General features: G+C 33.3%; 1 long non-coding RNA gene across 1 annotated transcript; it reads left to right on the top strand.

Moving 5' to 3' along the window:
• Positions 1–4934: 4934 nt before the first annotated feature.
• On the top strand, positions 4935–5767 carry LOC150038097 (uncharacterized). Its single transcript, XR_016527874.1, has 2 exons — positions 4935–5302; positions 5549–5767. It is a non-coding gene; the product is annotated as an uncharacterized LOC150038097 (long non-coding RNA).
• The last annotated feature ends 2343 nt before the right edge of the window (positions 5768–8110 follow it).

Raw genomic sequence — 8110 nt, 5'->3', positions numbered from 1 at the left:
CGTGCTTTAACACTCATCAGTCCACAGAGGTCCAAATGCACGAGTTCTAAGGTTTCTTTGGCTCAAAGATCTTTTTGTCATTTTTTTCTTCGATACATGACTCACACGGTGGCAAAGAGTTATCTTCTAACTTGTTTAGAAGTCCACTTTTAACCAATCTCTCAATCCTATTGAGATTAATGTAGCCAAATCTCAAGTGCCAAAGATAGATACTTTGAGAAATGCGTTGCCTTTTTCTTTGAGTTTCCGTTGTTTTAAACATTTTTATGTTATATACAGCTTTAACTTTGATTTTAATTTGTATAAGTTACTTTCTAAGTTTGCGGAACAAATTTATACACCTCTTTTTGTAATGAACGCTTCATTATGACCAAAATTTACATTGTACAAACATTCCAACAAACAGGAAATAGATATCATATTTCTTTTACAAGAAGATACATAGAGAACATTTTCTAAATACAGATATTTATTCCCAATAGTTAACTTAACTGCTTCCACTGCTTTTGTTGAGATACGTTCTCCTGATCCAATCCGAAGAGTGATCTCATCTTCTTCAAGCTGCCTCCATGAACTAGTTTCCTAAGAAGAAAAACAAACATGATTAATGGCAATTTCTTTTCCAAGGCTCATTTTCGTTGCAATGGAAACATTTTCCTTTAGCAACTACCTTATTCCCTTTTTGTGCAGCTGGAGCCTTCCCCTTCCCAGTTTCCTTCTTCTTCTTTTGAATACCTTTATTCTTGGAGAAAGAAATGTCATATTTACTCCCAAAAGACGATTCTTTCTGGGGTTTCCTCTTTGAGGTGGAAGCAACGTTTGCTTTTGCCTCTGGACCTTTATTTTTCAACAAAGATTCATAAATCTAGAGTTCATTAAGAAGAGTCGTCAGGTTGTATTCTATCTCATTCATCATAGCATTTGTTTTGAATTGAAAAAAGCTTGTTAAAAGAGACTGCATGATGAATCCAACTTGACTCTTCTCATTCATGATGGTTGCATTCACGTCTGAAGTATTGAAGTGAACCATCATGTTCAAAACATGTTCCCTTACGGAGGTTCCTTCCTTCATTATGTAGTTGCAAACGAATTTAATTGTGTCATACATGGCAGATGTGGACGATTGTCCAAATAGGCCCTGCAAAGAACCCATGATCTCTCTTGCAGTAGCTAACCTTTCATGTTTATTAGACAGTATATCATATATACTGGCTAAAATATAAATTGGAGCCTTCTCATTAGCTTTGGCCCATCTATCATATGCATCCCAAACTGTTCGATTTACGTTGGGACTAGGGGAGGGAAGACATTCCTCCGTTAAAAGGAATTGGAGATCATCTATTACTAGTATCGTGTTGATATTCGATTTTCAAGTTCCGTAATTATCACCTTTAAGTTTTTTTAAAACTAGCAGTAGAATAATTGATGCTATCATTGCTGAAAAGTAAACAAATAAACTCTAATTTTTAATCCAATTTATTAAGCAAATAATAATGTACCCAAATTCACTATTATTTTGCTACGATACTTTAGTGAGTCAAAATAGCCCCCACCGAAGGGCAGTCAACTACTCCTTCACTAAATCAAGACATTCTTGACTAAATACTAATACTAGAATAACTTTTATTCTTATAGTACTTAGTTACTATTTATTTGGTCAATAATTTTACTAACACTTAGTGAGTTTTGTAAGTGTATACCCGCCATTTTCGAATTACATAGATCGGAATCAAACAAGCTCTCAAAGGAGAAACAATTATTTGAAAACGGACCTAAGTAACTCTATCCAATTATGGAGTTCATCGTGGAGATATAAATTGGATTAAGTTCAAGTAAAATAGCCTAAATAGTCTATAGTACTTGAATTAGCTTGGGTACCTATTTTTGGATATGTTATTGAATACGACCTATTTTATGATTGTTACAAATGTTGTAAAGTGTCATAAATGATGTGATCAATTCGTTCATGTAGAGACATGTGAGTGAAGGTGTTCTACACAATGAGATTGTGTAAGACTGACCATGAAATAATCATCGTTACGTACTAACACCATTTACTGTTAACTCAATTAATTTCATTTCTTGATGACCTAGATAATTTGATATGAATCCTAAGCTATCTATGAACTCTTGTTTATTTGGGATTATCCCTTGATCTGCATAGGTTAGGGTAAGCTCAATAACGCTGCTCAATATGCGTCCCGCTTCAGTGATAAGACCGGGTACATAGAATTTGCAAAATGGAATTTACTCCTACCCATTTTATGGATAGTAGAAAGGTTTTTCTCTTAAGGGCTGATCTCGGGTCGTAAACAAGGGGCCTCATCCTCTCGTTGGCCTGAGAGAGAATGGATTCAGTGATTAAAATCCTAAATCAATTGTTCATTAGAGAGACAATGGTACTTAATGAGAAAATATATAACTCAGAGGTATTTCAGTATTTGACCTAGTTGAGGTTACAAACAACTTGTGAAGGATCAACTTATCGATGACGGTTATATAATGGGCACATAATATATCTACAGTGAGGGGGTGCAACTACAGGTTATAGTGGACAATCCTGTTAGTTAACGAATGTTGATTAACTAGGTTAAAGAGTTTGACGGGCAGTCTCGGATCGTTGGAGCCCATGATATGTAGGTCCATCGGGTCTCCTTGCTAGCTCATTACGGACAAAATTGAAGAATTAGATGAAGTGAGAATTTGAAATGTTCAAATTTGGTCTTTAAGAAAAATTGTACTTTATATAAGATTTAATTTACAATTAATTTTGGAGAATATGTTTTAAATAAAATATTAGCATGAAAGTGTTTTAAAAATTGATTTATGTGATTAATAAAAGCTAAGTGTCAAAGGAAATTTAACATGTGATATTAAATTTATTTATTTTATTTACTTAAAATTATTTTAGTTACATAACTTCTAAAATATGAAAAAAGTATTTCATATTTTTGTCAAAAATTGTTTTATTATAAAATTTATTTTAATAAAAAATTAGTTAGTGAAAAAATCCAATTGTTGGATTTTCCCTCTAACTAAGTGGTTTTTGAAGTGACTCTTCCAAAGTTTGACACCTAGAGATTTCATGCTGGTGGAGTTTGAGTGAAAGACATGCAAGATGAGATTTTGCATGTATTTTATCTTTAAATAGTTTTATTTTTCAATTGTGTAAAAACTAACGCTTCCTTGTTTATTGAAATTACATCTTCCACAAAATCTCCTTTGCTCTCCTTTTTACTAGAGTGAAATTCCCTAGCTTTCACCAACAAGACGGTCCCGCAACCATGTTCTTCAACCGGAGAATAGCAAGGATTTTTCTTTGGAATGTCGATCGAGCACGGAGAGGAAGATTACAATGGATTCTACAAAGGTTGTATTTTCTAACCTTTTTTTTTTTGCATGCTTATACTTAGTTTTAACAATTCGAATGTTAACGATCTTTCTTTCTGCTATGTATGTCGTCTTTATATTCCAACAAGGGCTTTTTACAAAGATAACCTTAATTGTAATCCATATTACACTATTGTCTTCTACCTTCTATTTATTTCAGAAATAGCCCAACATACTACAAATTTTCATTAATGTTGTTGGTATCTACTTACAATTAAGACCTTATCGTGATTTTTATAAATACAAATATATATATATATATATATATATATATATAAAACTAAAGTTCTGTGTATCTCTCTCCCATGCATAGCCTAAAGTTATGTGTCCATTGATGTTCCTTTTATAAAAAGGGGAAAAAAAAGTTGGAATCCCATATTATTTCTCCTTCTTTCTTCTAGTTGAACATTTTCTTCATCCTCCCTATCTTTTTCTTCTTTATGGCGACACGAATTGCAGGCAGCTGGCAATGGGAGATGGATGCCAGACAATTATTAGGTAGTCGTTGAATAGATCTGGCGCGGGTAAACATATCCAACGTGGGGTGAACAAATCCGGTGCAGGGCAATCGACGGTGCGAGGCATGGTGGATTTGAGTGGTGCGTGGTTCTAAACGATCGCTAGGATCTCGTCGATCTAGGGCAGTTTTATTTTATATAAACAAGGACAGTTTTTTATTTCGACTTTTATTTAATGATATATACGATTATATATATGTTTTTATTGAACATTGAGTCCATTTATGATTTATATACCGTGGTAGATATTTTTGTTTATTTTCGACTACTTTTGATTTATGATATATACTGTGACATAAATGAAATTTATGATATATATTGTGATTTATATTGAACATTGAGTCAAACTAAGCTTTATATACACTGTGGTATAACTGATAAATGAATTTGGTTAAACGATATATACTTCTGAATGGTACAACCATATATTTGAGTATATTTATATTTCATATATTGGTTAAAATATTTGCAAACATCTAATACAATATTATAAGGTATATTTTAAAATAACCATGAATCCACCCGAAGATCCAACAAGTTGTCGTGAAAGCAATTGTATTTAAGAACACATCAAATATATTTACCCATATATTTCATATATTGGTTAGAACATTTACAAAAATCTAATACAATGTTCAGAGATATATTTTAAAATAACATGAATCGAAAAATAAAATTATATTAGATTCATTTTCTATCTCTAATTAAAAATACAACTAATTAATATTATATAATAAATGTATTTTTTCTCTTCAACATTATGGATATTTCGTAAAATGTGTATTATCTCATTAATTACCTAAAACTGATCATAAAAAAATAAAGATTAAAATATCATTTTGATCCATGTACTCTGATAATTGTTCTATTTAAGTTTTTGTAGTTTTAAATGTTCAATTTTAACGCCTATAAAGTTTAAAAATGGTTCACGTCATTAAATTATGTCTAACCATGAATTGAGTTGGTAAAGGAAACTAATAAAAATATGCCAAATAAGATGGAAATTGCAAAGTCACGCCTGGTTAAAAATATTGAATTATTTTTTATTCTTTAAATTCGTCTCACTCCTCCTTTCCTCCTTTCCTCTGCCTCCTCTTATTCTTCTTCTTCTTCATTCTCTCTCTCCTCATTTCCTCAGTCATGATGATCATCGTCGCATGACCAGTGAACTACTCCTATCTCGACCATATGCTCGTTGTCATTGTCGAGTCTATTGCATTATTGTTCGGCCGCAGCCAGGAACGTAAAAACCCAAGTATGGAACGATAGGGTTGGGTGTTCGTTTGGACAACAACCCCCAAATTGGATTTTCTTATGGGCATGGAGTTTAGTGGGAAGTTGGGATTTGATTCTTTTATGATGAAGGGTGCTGGGTTGATGATGAAATCGAAGAGGTAATGGTTTAGTTTCTTGTTTCTCGACTGTAATGGTAGAGAGGATTTTTTTCATTTTGGTAAATTTGATTTTAGAAATTAAATTTCGTTTCAAAACCAGAGCTTCTAGTGCATTGTGGAAATGAGAATTTGAAAATTTGCAGAGTAGTTTTTTTTTTTTTTTTTTTTTTTGTGGATAGAGCGACATGGAGTGTGTGAATTTGATGGATATCTCTGTGTTTTCATTTTTTGTTGTATGTTTTTTAGAGGGAGGATGCAACAAACATCATAGTGGTGAAGGGCATGCCGAAAAAGAAGAATAAAAAGGGGAAAAAAAAAACAGAGAGAAGGAATAGGAAGAGAAAAAGTTATCGAAGAAGAGGATGGGGAGAGGTGGGAGAAGATGAGGGGAGAGAGAGGGAATAAAAAATAAGAGAAATTACATTATATGACAAATACATTCTAATAAATCAAAATTATTATTTTAATTTTTTTTTTTTTTTTTTTTTTTTTGTAATTTCAAGTGTGACAATCACATAGAAATCAGATTGTAATCACATAAAAATCAGATAACAATTAAATTTTCAAGCGGAAGTTTTTTTTTTTTTTTACATGTTTGCAGAAAAAGCAAAACCTAGGGACATGTGTCTAATTTTTAATTTTTTTTAATTAAAGTTGCAATTACCCCTAAAACATAATTCAATCTTTTTAATCCGGCGTGACTTTGCAATTTCTGTCCTATTTGACATATTCTTTTATGTTTCCAATGACAACTCAACTAATTTTGTTAAACTAATTTAATGATAGGATCATTTTTAAGCTTTATGAAAAAGTAGAGAGACTAAAATTGAACATTTGAGAGTACATTGACTTAAATAGAACTATCATGGATAGATTTATCTAAAATTATCTCTAAAAAACTTTAAAAACTTTCAAATTTAAAGACACTTATGAAATATATAGTCCGAAGAGTATTTTTTAGGTAAAAATCTCTTTGTTTTAGGCTAAGGTGTTTGGGTCTTTTTAAAATACTAAACAGAAAAAATACTTCTCTATTACTCAAAAAGTTGAAAAAAAAACCCAAACCAACTGATTCGTTGGTTTGGACCGATTTTTTACACCCTTAACTATAATAGACACTCAGTGTTTATGGCATTCGTTAAGATAACGACGGTAAGAGTTTGTAACGCCCGGATCCTTACACCTTATGATCCGACCGCTACGACATGCATACTTAGATTTTTCTATCATGAGATGAGTTTTGGTTGAAATTTCAAAGAACATATCTAAATTTTATTAATTAGATAAAAAAAACTATATAGAAATTTATTTATCAAAACACCAGGATCCATAAAACATTAGCGTGGTGGTACAAAATGCATGTGTCTATAATAGTGAGTTTGATGGTTGGCTATTTGAGCGACGTCCAACTCTGCCATCTACGCTGTGTTCTTACCTACAAAGTCTGTAAAAATATAGGATGAGTACATAATATACACAGTAAGTAGTTCTCACGTAGGGTAGTGACCAAATGCACAATCACAAGCAACATGTCATGAAAACATATGATTGGGATCGAAAACGTATAATAACATTTGGTGGTCGTTATGCTTCCAACATAAATCTTTCCCCCTGATAGGAAGATGAGGACTTAAGCGGAAACTAACCCATCTGATGATTAGCGGGTCATGCAGTCAATAGGGCCAGAGTCGCATCCAACATCAACCATTAGCATAAACGTTATGCTTCCAACATAAATCTTTCCGTCCTGATAGGAAGATGAGGACTTAAGCGGAAACTAACTCATCTGATGATTAGCGGGTCATGCAGTCAGTAGGGCCAGAGTCGCATCCAACATCAACCATTAGCATAAACGTTATGCTTCCAACATAAATCTTCCTGCCCTGATAGGAAGATGAGGACTTAAGCGGAAACTAACCCATCTGATGATTAGCGGGTCATGCAGTCAGTAGAGCCAGAGTCGCATCCAACATCAACCATTAGCATAACCATAAGATTAGACTGGAAGCATAACTTACACCTAATTAAAACTTGGTTTTAACGTAATCGTGAACAAACATAATGCATGGGGTCTCTTGTAGAGAAACGTGTTCTAAACATGTAATGCAATATAACAATTAACATAACCATGCAACATAATAAAGGTACACTACCATAGAACATTTAAAGAGAGGGTGAGATAAACTACTTACCTTGCCGGTGATATAATTATTCCTTATTATTCTTTATGATTTGATCGGTAGAGCTTTCCCTTTTTAAACTAGAAGGAAATTTGGGCAGCACCTTACCCGAGCTTTTCTCTTTTAGCCTCACAGAACTTCCTCACTCACACTTACTCTTTCACACGATTCTTTGTTACTGAGTTTGTTTGAGAATGGGTTAAATCTTTAGCAAAGGGTCCTATTTATAGTAGTTTTCAGCTCTTCTCAGTGTGACAAATCATCCTACAGGTGACTTCTTTAAAATTACTTATGGTTTATGGATTCCTCTCAATAAGACACCTAATCTTGGCTAACGTTTGCCCTTACGTCATCATTCTTTGTTTGTATTCAATTTTAGGGTTTTTCCATGTATAATCTATAAGATCGTGGCCAAATTCAACGCATAATTTGCGCTTCTGTCCAAATCTCGCTCACTCTACTCTTAAAATCTCGCTCTCTCCCGTTTTCTCGCTAGGAATTTACTCTGTCCAGCTTTCTTGCTGGAAATCCCGCTCTCTCCACTCTCGCTCTCAATTTTTCTCTTCCGTCTCGCTCTCTCCAGCTTTCTCGCTCTCACTCCCGCTCCCGTTCTCGTTCCCGCTCTCGC

This window comes from Benincasa hispida, chromosome 2 (assembly GCF_027475165.1).
Source record: "Benincasa hispida cultivar pf3 chromosome 2, pf3_genome.v1.1, whole genome shotgun sequence".
NCBI lineage: Eukaryota > Viridiplantae > Streptophyta > Magnoliopsida > Cucurbitales > Cucurbitaceae > Benincasa > Benincasa hispida.
Note: the sequence above shows the minus strand (reverse complement) of the source record. Positions and strands in the feature narration are given on the sequence as shown.